The sequence below is a fragment of the Oxyura jamaicensis genome, chromosome 20 (genome assembly GCF_011077185.1).
Source record: "Oxyura jamaicensis isolate SHBP4307 breed ruddy duck chromosome 20, BPBGC_Ojam_1.0, whole genome shotgun sequence".
Classification (NCBI taxonomy): Eukaryota; Metazoa; Chordata; class Aves; order Anseriformes; family Anatidae; genus Oxyura; species Oxyura jamaicensis.
Genome location: NC_048912.1, coordinates 8,354,390 through 8,370,784, shown reverse-complemented (window position 1 = coordinate 8,370,784; position 16,395 = coordinate 8,354,390). Strand labels below are relative to the sequence as shown.

Genomic DNA, 16,395 nt, shown 5'->3' with positions numbered 1-16,395 from the left:
AAAAAAAAAAAAAAAAAAAAAAAAAAAAAACTTCTGGATTTATCATTTACCTAAGCAACGTTATTTTTTTCTTCATTGTAAAATCACGTAGATCAGCCATTGATATAACTTTAATTGGATAGGGATATTTGTGATTCTTTTTTTCTTAAAAAAAAAAAAAAAAAAAAAAAGCCTGCCAGCAAAATTGCTTTTTGGTGATGACTCTGCTTGAAAAGTGCTCTGCAGGGGCCCATTCCCAATTGATTATCTTTCACAGCTAATAGCTTCAAAGGCTATTTGGTGGACAGTCCAGTTTTACATTTAAATGTAAATCTTGATAGCCTTGACAGACTGATGATCAGAAAAAAGGGAGGAAAAAACAGTAAAATAAATGTACAGCTGGTATAACTTTCACCAGCTCCTCCAGGGGCAATTGTAGTAAAATTAAAATGGTTACAGTTTGACAAAGCTCTTTATAGTGGATGGTTAGTGGAAACTTTCCTCAAAAGATTCAGCATTAATAAGTTGCTAAATAGCGTGTCAGCCCTAAAAGTTCAGTACAGTGTCAATGGCTCCCATTTGTGCTTCATTTGGATTCAGGAGTAAAGTTCAAAGCACTGGAACCACCACCGGCGTAAAGCCAGTCTTTTGATGAAGCTGCAGCAGAGATGGCCTCTGCTAGAAACCAAGTTCACTTTTGCAGCCAAGCCCTGGTAGCGGCCCAGGTGGCAGCGGTGTGAGACACGGGGCCTTGCCGCCGTTTCCTGTGGAATGGGAGAGGTGCCTCAGCTCTGCCTGGGCCCTAGCAGGTTCTACCTTTCGGGCACACTTAGAGCTGAGTTGTTGCATCGATGTCACAAATTGTATATGTATTTTTCCCCACCATGCTCATATGTGCAGCTGCAGTGGAGTTTGGTCTCACCTTGTGCCAGAAGGAGGGCTGGTGGCCTGGCCATGCCCTGGTGGGAGTAGGCACTAGGCCTGGATTTGTGGAGGCCCAGCCTGGGGTTTGACAGCTCTGAAAAGACTTGACCATGGGTCCCTGGACCAAAGCTAATGACAATGGCTGAGAAACAATTTTATGAATTGGGTGGGATTTTAGAATGGGGACATACAGATTTCAAACTACCCATCATCTCAGCAGTGGATAGGGCAGCAGAAGGACACTGAGGGCTTTTCAGCAATGCTGTGCTTGTCTTTGCTGTTCAGTGGCTGGATGGTGGCAGCCTGGAGGACCCTGAAGAGACAACTCATGTGTTTTGCCATTGCCATTTTGCTAAATAGTGTTTTGCCTCTTTTACCTTTTCCCTCAGCCTTTATCTCTCCTTGCACATTCCCCATCTGACCACAGTTCATGGCTTTGTTGGCTCTGCTGCCCAGGACTCTCCCAGCCCCTAACACCCTCACCTGCCCCTGCACCACACTAGGATGGAGAAGCACCCATCAAGGATGGAGCGCACAGTTAATGTCCATCACTGTATGTGTCCTACTCTCAGGAACCCCAGGGCAAGGCTCTTCACAACATAAAACTACTGATATAAAATATTGTCCAAAGTAATTCAACTTTCTTACTTCATCATTCCCATCTTGTTTGGTATCTAGTGTGCCCTAGGACTCCTGGCATAGCAGCAAAGTGTGTTTTGAGCTGTTTGTGTGAGTCAGTGGTGGGTCCTTGACTACCAGCACTGCTTGCAGGGTTACAAATGCAACAGTTTCTCTGACCTCCTTAGGCATCCTCTCCACCTGCTCCCCCTGATTACATAAAATGCTCTGAAACTGTGGTCAGTCAGGAGTGTTACCTCCATCTGGCACCAAAGTGTGCTGTAGAAATGCTTTAATCTCAGCCTGAGAGTCTCTGTGCGTGCTGCTGCTCCCTGTGCTGTGCTTCCACAGTCTGTGGGAGAAAAGGTGGTAAAGGAATTCTTCATCTCTAAAACATCCCAACAACTATGAGTAGATGCTTTTTTAAATATATATATATATATATTGGTTACCATGGAAACTGAGCCACTGACACTCACTGAACATTTTCTCCTACTTAGTCCTCATGTATCCAGACACTCAAGAATACCACTTAACCACTGTCTGGCATTTTCCGGACTTCTGAAGGAAGAAAAAAGGGGACAAATAGGGCAAAATGCTTAGTACAGAAGCCACTAAGGAACAGTAGATCAAGGAAAGAAGTGTCTCTTGCAAAGAAAAATGGGAGTGCAAAGTCTTAGGGATACTTGGTGATGAAGAGAGAGAAAAAGTGTTCACCCTGAGCATGGGACTGGCACACAATTCCTGCACAGTAAAGATCATCTAAGCCTATAAAAAAATAAAATAAAATAAAATAAATTCTTTGTGATAAATCACAAATTACCCTAGAAGCTAGAAGCAATGACTAGTGCTCAGACCACAGTAAAGTAGTATCAAACCCATCCAAAACCTCACCTGCCTCTTAGTCTTCCTTCAGTCCTATAAGGCAGGACTGTGAATTAGCAATGACGCCCTCCCCACAGTGAAATCCTAGCCTCCATCCAATATAAAACTAAGAGAAGTACATAAAGCATGTTTAACAAAAACTGACATGCACCCCCTCTCCTCCCTGCTGAATTCACTCTGGCTTTTCTATTTACTCAGGATGTACAGAGCCAAGCAGCCAACAACAACAACAGGAAAAAAAAAAAGGGAAAAAAAAAAAAAAAAAAAAAAAAAGGCTCACCTCATTGATTGGCTACAGCATTGAAAAGGCCCAAAATGAAAAGTCTTATGTCAGGAAAGAAATCAGAATATGTTTTTTTTGAGCCTGACCTTCTCCAGGTGCTGTAACATTAAATGCATTAAAATAAACCCTCATGCCAGGGCTGGGTGCATCCTTGGGGTGGAAGCCCCCACATGCAGAGACCGTGGCTGGGACAAGAAGCCAGCTGGGTCTGTGCACAGTTAATGAATGCCAGCTAGCACTGAGCAGTTGCAGAAAATTATTTAAATTTGAATTAATCCTCTTTTCCTTCCCTTATAGATAAGTCTTTAATAATAAATCCAACTATCAATCTGGCTTATATGGAAAGGCATGATCTATAAAATCCATGTGCAGCAATAGAAAACTCTCTCTATATTAAGCTCTGAATACAAGCTCTCGCTATATTAAGCTCTGAAAATGCGGTCACTGAACTATGTATGAATCTCTTCCATTGACTTCTCTGTTAGATCCTAGTTAAAATGTGCTTGGTGGTATGGTTGGTACAGAAACTAGCAGTAAGTTAAAACAAAGCAAAACAAAAAGAGTTTTACTTGTTCCTTTTGACATACTACTTTCCTGTTCTGGGATAGGTTTTCAAAATATTTGTTTCACAATTTATTGATTCATGCATGCATAAGTAGTCTATTTGGACATGCAAATTTCTATTATTTGCCATGCGTCTGCATGTTCCATTGTATGCATTCAGTGTTTGCATTTGTTAAACAGAAGTACTTTGCATTTGGAGGAAGACTATACTTCCATCACAGTTCTATATAGCATGATAGCTAATAACAAGCACACACATACACAAAACACTCACCATTACAGCAGTATTAATTCGTAAAGAAAATCAAGTTCATCCAAAGGTTCTCCATTCTGTACCTGCTATCCATGCTTTTAAGATGTTAATTTGTTTAAATCACAAAGACTATCATTATTTTAGTTCATATTTAGACATAAAGGTCTACACATTAAGGCATTTTTCTCTCTTTCTTCACTGTTATTAGGGAAAAAAATAAGAAAGTACAATTTCTCTGGAGAGGACGTCTAAAAAAATTAATCCTTATTCCTTCACATTTTTGTGATTGTCTGTTTAAATGGTGTATATATTTTTCTGTGTTCATGCTAGCTAAAAATTTGTTTTCCAACTAATGGAAAATATTATGTGACCCTTGTCCTGCTTGTTCTTTGAGCTAGCTTGTCTGAAGGAAGAAGGTCTCACTATGATAATTGAGAACAGTTTAGCAATAAGGGGCCAGTTAGCATGGCTCAAGAGTTATGCCATCAATATCAAACTGATTTCTAAGATAAATACAACCCTGAGGCATAACAAAGCACAAGTTATGGCCAACTGTCTCTGTATGTGATCATCTTATAGTGATAATACAGCTTAGATCTGTTTTTATCACTAGCATTGTGAAGCATTTATTGTGGTTTTTTGAAAGAACAAGATTACATTAAAAAGACAGTGCAGTGTTATCAGCTAAATTCTTTAGTTCATCTCCTAACAGTTGAACAAGTGGCCCAGCTGACACTAAATGAGACCAAGGAAAATTGTAATATAAATGATTTGTTAGAAAAGAAAATAATTTGGGTTACAGTTACAGAGATGGAATTTGAGGCCCCCCACTGACCACATCATCTTCAATGTACAAACAGTTGATAATCTTATCAATGCAAAGTTGCCTCCGTGCTGCATTTAAAAGCAAGTTACCTTTATTCCAGCTTTCACTCCATTGAAATCTGCTATAAATACCTACTTTATAACACTGACCCAATATATAAATTGCTTAGTTCAAAAGAAAAGCTTTTTTGGAGGAAGGGGGGAATGGAGTAAACACAGTGTGTTGTAAAAGCTAAGTGGTTTTATTGGCACTTTAAAATACCCTTTTATGCTGAACTCTATCAGCTCTGATTATATATAACAACAGTAGTTATGTATTAAAAATGTGTGTCAATAGTTCCACTAACATTGTGATTTGTCATTTCTGTGCCAGAGGTCCCAACAGGCTTGATTGACAAAATCTACCCATGGCTCAAAGGGATCAGATGCTGGAGTGTGTTGTTTGTTCAGTAAATTGATAAGAGGTACCATCTCTGTTATTTAAATAAAAAACTTAATATATCAACCACAAAAATGCTAAAGCGTTCTGTGCACACCTCTCATGGGTGCCCATTTACGATGCTAGCAGAAAAGTCCAAACTGAAGTATCATGTCACCGTGCCTGGTACTGGTGGTTCTGGTAGGAAGTTTATCAATCAAATAATAATTAAAACCTCTAGTAAAGCCTAAGGAACAAGTTTACTTGTGTTTACGTAGAGTGGCTGATACTCTCCTGTGCTCAGTGATTTAGTACCTGCCCACATAACTGTGGCTAGATATCAGGGAATAGAGAGCCTATGAACTCTTGCTCCCAAAACATCTGCACTACAGGAGATAAATGCATGTCTCACTAAGACATATTAAGCCTTGTATTTTCCACAGGTGAACTACTCAAAAGTAGCATGCATTTTTTGTGCGACTGACAAGGCAGAGCTCTACTTGCACTACAGCCAGGATGCAGGCACGCAGACAGCTTCTCTCGCCTATGCTTCTTAAATAAGTAGTATTTAAAGCAAGCAATAACACAAGTACTTGCAAGACCAGTCAAGCTTTTAAAGGGATAGTTTTAAGGCAGTACTGTGTATGAAATAGAACCTTCATTGCACTTGACACAAATGAAGGTCCCCTCAGACAGCAGGTGCTGAGCTTCGTCGTTCAGCAAGGGGAACCTCCTCTGTAACTGCCTCATCCTGCTTGTGTGCGAATACACAGGCTGCAAGCTGCAGCATCCCTCAGGACAGCTTGCTCTGTGAATTCTCTCTGTGTATAAATTATGGTACTCTGAGACCAGAGGAAGTAATTTAATGCTAGAATTCTCCAACGAGTTTGTCTGCTTGTTTTGCCAAGGTGTAGCTATGTTATACCATGCATAAAAAGCAGTGGGGTTTGATGACCCTCTCTTCTTTGCAGTCATAACTACTCTCCTGAGAATTAGATCAGTGGCTTTATACTGAGAATTGTGGGGTACTTCGAACTTCATTTTCTTTTCATACCACCCTCAGCTGAAGGCCAAGCAGAGTGATGCCTGCAGGGATAGCCAGCTGCTTCTCACCCTTAGTGAGTGACCAATGGGCCACAGGTGGGCAACATGCACCTTCCTTCCCTATATATACCAGCTCACACCACAGCTGAACTTACGTATTTGGGTATATCTTCCAGTCCCACCTCATCCTTGTGACATACAGTGATGGAAATCTTCCCTGCTGCACAGCTTTTGTTACCTCCTGAGGCACAGGTACTCTGGTGGTGGCTGGAGTTAGTTGTACACAATGTTTGACTACCTTGTTGTTGTTCAGATACATTTTTTTTTTCTTCTTCTTTTTAAAGAAAATAATGTGGTCTTCAGTAGTTAAAGCTATTGCACTGAGCAGCAATGTTTTAGCTCCTGTTGGGAGCCTCAGCTCCCTGCCTGAGCCTTGGGGTGGCTCCAGGAGGGAATGTCCCGTCATACACCATTAGTGACTGGTAACAATGATTCCCATGCAGATGGGAAGTTTTCAGGATTTTTTCCTTAGGGTGACAGCAGTGGCCTTGCTCTATTTGTAGAGTACCTACTACTCTCTTAGTCACTTACAAATAGAAGGTAAAAGAAATACTCATTACAAAGCACTTTTGTTTTTAAATGCATTTATAACTCTGCAATCTGGACCAATGGGGATAGTCACAAAAGCTGGGCATCACCTAAATGTGGCTAATCACGCCCTGCCTGCTCTTGTCAGTGGAGGGAAGCATTTTTCTCCAGGGCTGAGTCAGCGCAGTGTTGGCTTTGACTCACACTTTGGAAAAGTTCACCTCTTTGCATTGATGCATGGTGAAATTAAACTTGTGTGGTTCAAGCTGTGCTTTGCAAATATTCCTTGTAAAGACAAGAAATCGTGGAGAATCCTTTCTGTCCATCTGTGCTTAATTTAGAAGCACTCTTTGTCAGATTTTTAAGTAGAAAAGCTATTAAATGATGATTCTGAAATCAGCTGAGCTTTCTTAGAGCTGCATGCATCAGCAGCAGCCCCTGGGTCCCCTGCCTGGTGACTGAGCAATGCCCAGGTGCTTCTGGCTGCAAATACCCTGAGGAACAACGATGTTCTGGTTCTTATGTGCAAAATACAGCAAAGAAAATACATAGCCAGTTCTGTAAGTAGCCTTAAGATGTCACTAACTGACTTGGCCTTGGCTTTTTCTGCTGGTTTGCAGCAGACTTCGGGCTGGAGAAGCGGAAATAGGCTGTTATTTTTAACACATCTCCCCCTCCTACAGTGAGTGACAGACAAGGTGCTGATGTCAATTGGCTAGTGTTACAGGCATTAATTAAGTCAACTAAAAGTCCTTTTAGTTTCTATTTCCTTCTGCAGGGACAACTAACCTGTGGAAAGGGAAAACGCAAAAGGCAAGGGGGAGTTCAGGGTGAGCCACGTGAAACAGCACACTGCGAGGGGGCAGCTGAGCACTGCTGTACTTCGTACACTTTCAGTGGCTCTTTTACTCCTCTTGCTTTCAGCCCCCCCAACTTTTGTTGTTTTCATTCTTCACCATGCCATGATCTCCTCATGCCATGTACTGAGTTGCTGAAGGTACCCCTGTGGTGTTAGGCTTCAACTCTGCTCGTTTCAAGAGTCTGCTTATTTCACCCATCTTGCCTTAATTAAATCCTGGTCACAATGCAGTTTCTTTGGATGCAGTGCTGTGATGGCTTTTCAATTTCTACACTGAGATATTTGCATTGGGACAGAGTAAGGATGGATAAAACTGGAGACAGGTAGAAGGCTCTTGTGTAGGACTCCTTGGGAGCAGGCTCCTTGCAGTACCTTGTACCTCAGGATGCTGTGGGGGTCTTCTGGGTACGTGGATGAACCCCCAGGAATCAGCTGAAGGCTGGCACAGCCTAGCTTCCTGTCCGTTGTGCTGCTGCAATTGACTGTAAGGATAGCAGCTGTGGTAAAATCCGTAAGTACAAACCCCTGTAAGCAGTGCCAATGGTCTGTTTTACGTCTGAGGTGATCTAAGTCCATCCTAAACCTGCTGATGTGTGATAACCAGCGTCAGGCCTTGGACTGATGATTCTTTAGTTCTTCATTGCTTCAAATCTTGTTGGTACCATCCTGAACTCTCTTAACATAAGAGAGACTGCCAACAAATTTCCATGATCTTTAAATTAGATCTACAGTAGCCATCATGCTGACATCCATACGGCTGGGATAGGTGCTGGAATTGTTTTTTCAGTTAGCAAGTGGCTGGGTGCTGTGAAGGCATGAGAATAGCATGAAGCTTCTCCTCTAGTGCGTTAGGACTCTGCATCTCTCCTGAGCACCAGGCAAACAACCTGGGAGAAATATTATCTCTGTTCCTTTACCTATATCTGAAGCTGTTAAATATTTATATATATACACACACACACACACCATACTTCCATAAAACAAGTCATTATGATTTTTCTTAATGTTTTGTCAGATGCTAGTTTCAGCTGACCCTGCACTAAATTACTACTTCATCTCCAGCCAATATAACATGTTATGAATAACATACTATGAGCAACTCTGTATCTATACAAGTTACAGGTAAAACATATCTATAACTTTCCAAGCTTAAAACATATTTTACTGAGGTACAAATCTGTGACAAAACCTGTCAAATCTGTTGATTTCTAGTTATTCTCCTATTCCACTACCCTATCTCAAAGAAACATTAGCCCTATACTGTTTTTGTGTAATTCTTTGGATGTTTAATTATTTGGAGTCTGGTCTCCATGCTAATTCTTCACCAACAGAACAATTCCATGTGGTTGTAGGTATCACCTAGTGCCTTTTGCAAGAGATCTCTGCTGTTCCTGTATAATATATTCCCAGCAGCAAACAGGACAGCCATTAGTTGAATACTAGAAGCTGAGGTGGTGTGACAAGTCATAAGTCAACAAGGCCATCAACATACAGCTCAAGTTTTGCCTCTTTCACTCAAAACCAATTCACAGCACACTTATCTTGGCACTGGTTTGCCAGTACAGAAAATGCTGTGGTCAGATTCCTATCTTCACTGGGGGAAAATAAGCAAGAAAAAAATAAATGCCTTTGTGTTGTAAAGTGATTTTTTTAAATGTGTTAAAAGTTTAGATCTTCAAGAAATCTATGTATTCACATTTCATAAGCTTCGTGGTTTTTTGTTACTAATGAATAATAAACAGCAGGCAGTGTGGAAAAGCATACTAAGAGCATGCTGGCTCTGGGTTATGGCAGAGGTCTCTGATTCAAGGTTTACTGCTCTACCATGCTTTCATGAACCTTTTTGTGACCCCAAGCAAGTTACTCCCATCTCACTATTCTTCTATTTCCTCTTTCTGTAAAATGATATTAATAGCACTTCAGCTGCAGAGCAGGTTTATTGTACATGGCTTAATGAATGTTTGTCTCCCTCTGATTGAGACTCTTTCCTGCTGGAGGCAAGAATTTTAAGCAGGTTGATTAAATATAAAAGGGCTCTAACTCTGAAGCTGCTATTAAAAGTAGAAGGAATGATTTCTCAGGGAATTCTTAATTTGATGTCTATTAGAACTGTCTAAAACACAGCAGCTTCAGTTCTTCTGTTATTTAGCAACTATAATTTTAATCCCCATGGGAATTCTGCTAGGGGGATGCTCTGACTGTTGAAGTGATCCAAGACAAAGCCTTGACAGACACTGCTAAACTGTTATTGCCCTGAGGAAGAGCAAATCACAGCAGTTGTGTGGTCAAAAATATGTGGCTGTATGAGCACTACATGTGGAGTTCTTGGAGCTGCAGGAAAAAATGAGTGTTTGGCCAGATCCAATCCCCATCCCAGAGGCACGAGGCTGTGATGTTGGTGTAGCCCTCTGGTATGAGGACTCAAACGCTACCAGAGGCGCAAGGCCTCTTGCTGGCTGCAGGGAGAGCATTCAGCAGCCCATGACAAGATGGATGAAAAAGGCTGTGCGAGTATGGAGCACTAACTAAATTGGGCCAATAGGAAATGCTGAGGATAACTTTAGTACATCCCAAAAACTGTGTTCACACGTAGCTGAAAACACAAAGATAATAAAAATTTTCCTTATTGGAAGAGGGTTCATCCTCTTCCTTTAGAAGAATGCTGCCAAGAGATAGGGTTATATACTCTTCTGTGTTATTTTCTCAGTGATGGCTCTTTCCAGTAGCTTGTGACTTCTTTCTGTTGTGAGGGACTTGGGTGAAGCTGCATCCATCAGTGCACTGTGTGCCATGAGCTGGGCTGCCCCTTCTATTGCAAGAAACACACAGGTACAGTTCTCAGGGCCCTGTTTCTATGGCTTTCTGTGACTTATGTTGAACCATTTTTGGACAAAATATAGAAAGAGTCCTAGAAGCAGGGGCCCGAGCCCAAGGGCTTGCCCTCCTCAGGTGGCATCTGCAGACCTGTGGCAGCCTAGGAGACAAAGTTCTGGCAGTACATGTTTCCCTGGGCTTGCCTGTTTTAAAGCTCATCTTGGCACAGCCCACATTGCAGCTCAACAGCTGATTTCTTTATCATTTGGAATTTCTCCTCTGAAACAGAAGCTGTTTCCTAGCCCTTATTCCCTACTATAGGGTATCTCTGAAGCTTACAGCTGATTCCCTAGCATTAATTGCACCAGCTATTTATCTGGAACTGTTTCATTTTCTTTCCCCATTTCATGTTGACACTTAGATATCTTTTGCCACCATAAATGTTAGTTAAGTGACTGGTCCTGCTATTGCACTTTTTCCTGGGAGAAGAAAAAGTATCAGGCCTCTAAAGCAAGTTTTAAATTTTCATAGGATTTGTGTGTAGCTCACAGAAAAATATGAAGCAGGCATAGCATGAATTTAATTTGATGCATACTACTCTTGTGTATTTCGCAGTTGCGGGCAAATAGGATCGCCAAGAGTCAGGCTGCCTACCATGGAAGTGGTATGTGGTCACTTCGTTCACCCTCTGCTCCACCCAGCAGCATGCTCAAGAAACAATTGTGTTAATATAAAGTTTCATGCATACCCAGGAACCTGCTACAGGAGCTGAACGCAGCTCTAATGCTTCTGAGAATTGCACTTTATAGGTATCGCATACTCCATAGGCATGCCTCCATAAGAATAAAGCCATCTTCATCACAGTAATAAAAGCATAACTTTGGGATCTTGTCTTGCTTCTTTGTCATGAAAGTAGGAAATTGTAAACACTCCCTAAACTTAAAAAAAAATAAATAAATAAAAACTTAACTTCCCTAAAACCTAAGCATTTAAAATGTTTTCATTCCTTTCTGATATCAGTTCCCTTTGACTGTGAGATGAAACAGTCAGCATTCACAAATATGCACTTATAGGCTGTTTTCACACTTGTATATAGTGTTCCTCATAATTAACAAGTGGCAGCAAATCAGTTTTTGTAGGGAAGTCTTATGGCCAGATCTCCTTCAACAAGCACTGAATCACAGCAGACTGCACCTCTGACTGTAACACATGTTTAGGTAAGGAGTTAGATTTAATGGTCTTCACTGGATTCAGATATTTATCACCAAACTGACCTACATGCTTGACTAAGCAATTTTTACAAGCAGCTGTATGAACTAAAGTTAGCAGTTATATGAATTTAATCTCTCTTCTGTGCATATGATGAAAAGCTTGGCAAGAATTTAGACAGTAGCTAAGGCAGATCACCATTGTGGTTAAGGGATTATATAGCTGCTGCTGGTGGCCAGAGACAAAAGATGTGATGTTTTAAGTTAGCCCCAATAGAAACCACAATGTTTCCATTATTATACAAACAGGGCTTAAAGTCCTTGCCTTTCTTCCTGATGTGTTAAAAGCAATTACACTGGTTAATAAAATTCAGGGGCAAGTTTTGTTTTTCTCAGACAATGGAGTATGTGGAACCTCTTTGGAAATCTGTATGATGTAATTTTGCTAATATCTGCAACTTTATAACTAAGAAAACAAGTTCACATGTTTCTTGTGTTAAAAACAGAACGGCTAAGAGAGGCTCTATAAACCAGGTAAAGGGAGGAATGCCCAAGGGGGTGTAAAAAGGAAGATTTTGCTTTGAGAGTGACAGCTTTAATACACAACACACACGTGGCCAGCAAACCTTCCACTTTTTTCTACTTCACTTTGATTTGGTGACCTCACATTTACTCTTAAGCCTAATCTTCCTCTCTTGTTCAAGATATCAACTACAGAATAAATAGATCAATGGGGGGAGTCAGCGTGATGACATGGGAGCAGTGCTTAAAGTGGCGGGATTTATAGGTGGTCAACGGAGGCAGATATACAACACGCTGGTGAGGACGTCGGCAGCTTTTATACCAGTGGGCTGGGAACACAGGAACTATGATGTACCTATGAACCCCTAATAAAGCAAGGAAGCGTGTCTTCTGTCCTCCCTCCTTAGGTGTACAAAAATGGCAGAAATTACTGAAATCATCTTCTGTTATCAAGCTTATGAAGTGAACAGTCTTGTGCAATAATCCCTGTATGCATCTGGAAGGCTGTTGTTCTACAGCTGCGCAAAATGATTACCATAAAATTTAAACAGTGCCAGTTTTGTTGGTTCGGATTCCAAGTAACAAATTAGACTCAGTTCAGTGAGAAGACTTTTGAGGTTTTAAATGAATTCATCCTTTACTTATGTTTCTGAAATAAGAGTAATATGGTTTTGTTTTTTTTTTATGTGTGTGTGTGTGTTGGCAAAGAAGCATGTAGTCAAACAGTTTAGTGTCAGCTTAATCCTTCTGATGTTTGAGAGTCATTCATTTAAGAAATCCTCCGCTTATTCATACCATGCTCATGTAAAGTTAGTTTAACATTAGTATCAAATCTCCCAATAGAAATTGGGGTTTCATGGAGCTTTTGCTATGAAAGAATAATAACAATGATCGTTCCTTGAAACTTGATCAGAATCACATATTAAGTTTTGGATGTACTTAAAAAAAAATATATATATATATATATATATATTGCCTATTGCTTAGGCAATAAAACCAATAATCTACCCCAAGTAATAAATAAATAAATAAATTGTTTAGTAAGTTACAAAACTATGTTCTGTTCTGTCTTGCCTGTTGTGGGGATCTTTCAGCATCAGTGCAGAACTGCACATACAGAAATGTATGCAAAAATGGACTCTGGACTTTATTTAACTATCTTCTTTCCCATTTTTTTTTTTTTTAGGTTGTTTACAGAGGTGTGAGAATATATTAAAAACAAATTTAAATTTTGTTATCCTTAGTTTTCAATTTTTCAGACATGAGTAGAGAAGTTGTGCCTTCTTAACAATTGTAGTAGATGTTTAGAGGGGAACTGCACATCTATGAAGACACTTTAATACAAGTTTTTGTTACAGATTTATTAAAGGCATGTTTTCAAGCACATATCTTTAGAAAAATAGCCCATGTTTGTAGTTTTCCTTGCCTATATGTATATGTATTTTAGTTGCTGTTTTCTCTCTAACCATTGCATTCCCAATCACTTTTCTTCCATCAGAGGAAGCTATCAGAAAAAGCTGTCATTGCCCCTCAAGGTTTCTTCTTGGCTAATTGGAGTTTTTGGCTCTTTATCCTGATGATTAAAAGAACAGCTGAGTGGAAGTCAGAATGCATTTACAGAGCTGGCACGCCCAGCTCTGCTGTTTGGTTTGCTCTGATTAATTTAGCAAATGAAACTCCTGTAAACTCACATAACATTTTGCCTATACAAAACTACTGTTGCTATATAGTTCTAAGTTCTAAGAGCACTGGGTAAACTATCCCATAGGTAACTAAATCAGTATAACAAAAGCTTTTGTTGAAAAGTGGTTTTCTGTAAAGTAACATTTTGTGTTGGGGCATATAGATTGTATGAAATGGAACAGCTCTCTTAGAGAAGCTGCCTTTATTTTAGTGTATGAGAAAAACAACTGTTACTGTTTACACTCTTCAATCAAGGTAAGCATGTTTGTCTAAAGTATTACTACAGCTTGGCTTGCAAACACTTCAGGATTGCTTACCATTTTTCTATATTTAGACTACTCTGTGGAATTGTCTTTATCAAAACTTTTGAGAAAATCTTTAACAGAATCCGAGGAACTTGCCTAATTTATGCAGCCATCTATTCTCCTTCTATTGATTCCCTCCATGATATATGTTTATCCTCCCTGCCTGTGAAAACCTAGAATTAAAACCGAAGCATTTCTATTTTATCTCTGTAATTGCTGGTAGAAAAGAGATGTGATGTTTTCTGTGAGTAAAAGCCATAATCTGTTTAGCGAGCTTTAAAAACAAATATCTTTTAAATAGAATACAACACTATCAAGTGTGCAAGGCAGAAATTTCCAAGCAGACAGAGACTTACTTCACTGCGGTTTTTTAGAAAGTGCTTTTAAAGATCTAACCATTCGCACACCTTTTGTAATGAAATAACACAAAGTGAAGCAGCCAGCTCCTCGGGTTTGAGAGGAGAGAGTGTTGGGGACGTGGTCCCCACATCAAAACTGTCCTGGAGAGATCAACCATTGATGATTTAAATCTTCACTACTTTATCTCTTTGTTTGCTGCTTGGAATGCTATTGATACCTTCTTTGTCTTTGTAATTGTTTTAATTAGCCACCCAGCATGGGCCCCTGACAGTGCTTGTGATAGAGTATTATGGACAACCCAGCAGGACAGTGAGCCTGTTAACATGAAACACAGACATTATGGCAAGCTTAATTTCTTTTATTTGTGTATTTTTTCCCTCTCTTCTTTGTGTGTGTGTGCATGCGTTATTACGAGTAGAAGGAAAATAACTTCCCAAGTACTTTGCAGTTTAAAGGGGAAAAGAAGCGTGAAAACACCATCACAAACATTTCTCGGAGATTGTACAATTAAAGCTGATATTACCACATATAATTTCTGGAGTCAGACAAACAATGAAACGTTGGCCATATTGATTAGTCTTTTCATGCGTCGTGTCTTCAGCAATTAGACCGATATTTATGTCAGTTACTGTACTCTCAACTCTGCAAATTTCTTCTTAATTATTATTTTTTTGGCTCTGTGGCAGTATTTGTTCTTGTTGACCACATCCTTCTTTTGTAAATGGAAATCTGGATGTTCAATTATGATGCAGATCTGCAACTCATTAGCAGTAAGCTTTGGTACTGTTGCCATTTGAAGACAGCTCTGTCATTTAACTTGTGGGAACCTTTGGCAACATCTATGTTCTGGGGGGAAAAAAAAAGCAAACCTCCAAAGTTTGTTTTTAGAGGAATGGTTCAACAGTGTCAAAACCTCAAATCCTTTCGTAGTATAGATTTTTTTAAAAAATAATTTTGTACTTGGAATAGCAAGATGTGAATAGAGAGAGAAGTGCTTCATGGAAGCACAAGTTTCCTTTGAATTTAGTTTGTTCAAATTAGCCCAAGGTCAGTCCCTGCCAATTATTGCCCCACTTCAGCTGTTCTCTGGACATTAATAAAAGCATCTGCTTTATTAACCAGGAATCTAGTTTTGCACCTTCAAAGCAAAGAGTTTTTGTTGTTGTTGTTTTTCCCACTGTGCTGAATTTCTTCCTTGTTAGCCTATTTTTTTCATTTTATTGGCCTCCTTGAAAAATATCTATGATATAGCATTATTTTGTGACTTGATGGACTGGATTTAAATCACTCTCCAATGTGATAGAGCTGAATGTAAATCCTAAACGCCTGGGAATTCCTATGTTGTGTTAACCTATAGGCAATGCTTGTTTTCAGTGTTGCCAACTCTTGCACTTTTTCCATGTCCCTCAAGCACAAGGAAAAGGTGTGCAGCGGGGGAAGGATCAAAGGGGGCAAGGGGTGTTTCTTAAGGAAGATTTTAATTGTGACTGTTTTGAAGAGAAGCTGAAATCCTGCCTGTACTGCACAGTGCAAGCCAAAGGGAAATTTGTATAGGGGAAGGGAGAGGGAAGAAGGGGTTTGCAATACCGAGGGGCTGCGCTCTTCCCTGGCATTGAGTTCAGACTCCACCAGGCACGATTCATTATACACTGAACTGAAATCTTGAAATCAAAGGATATTGCCTCGGGGAGCGGAGGGCAGCACAGGAAGCATATCTGCTCCTTCCACAGTTTGTAGCTCAGCATTTGAAGGTGAATTATCCTTTCCTAGTTATGTTAATTCCAGCTATGGTGGTGGGCTCCAAGCCCTGGCCCAGCTGGACGGAGCGGCAGCAGGAGCCTTTTTGGCTTCTGTTAGCGCTGTAAGTCAAATGCATGTTGGCCAGACCTCCATAATAAAATATTTGAGATAACCTATTTAAATTGGGAGGGTGAGAAACGCCCGTTGTCATTAAAATCGTGAAGATATGTCCTTTATAATGCTGTCTTGCATCCATTGTGAGGGTTCCTTTATGGAAGGAAGCAGGAAGATATTCACTGGACACACTTGACCCATCTTCAAGCTAATCTAAAATGTGATAATGTTAAGTTTTTCTGCATCACAGCCACATTTCCTTTGCTGGCAGATATATTCTCAGCACAGCTCACTTGCACTAGTGGGGGTGGTATACGGTGGAAATTAAGTTGTCTTGAGATTTGGTAGTTTTTATTTAAAAGGCAAAAGTCATGCAGCATATCAGTCTTGTCATAGATTTCTTTTTGCA

At 40.1% G+C, this 16,395-nt stretch overlaps 1 long non-coding RNA gene across 1 annotated transcript in view; it reads left to right on the top strand.

The window, feature by feature from the left end:
• The first annotated feature begins 5,957 nt into the window (after window positions 1-5,957).
• LOC118176513 overlaps window positions 5,958-16,395 on the top strand; it is a 53,873-nt gene continuing 43,435 nt past the window's right edge. The window contains exon 1 of the long non-coding RNA XR_004755445.1: window positions 5,958-6,045. This is a non-coding gene — a long non-coding RNA (uncharacterized LOC118176513). The remainder of the gene's footprint in view (window positions 6,046-16,395) is intronic.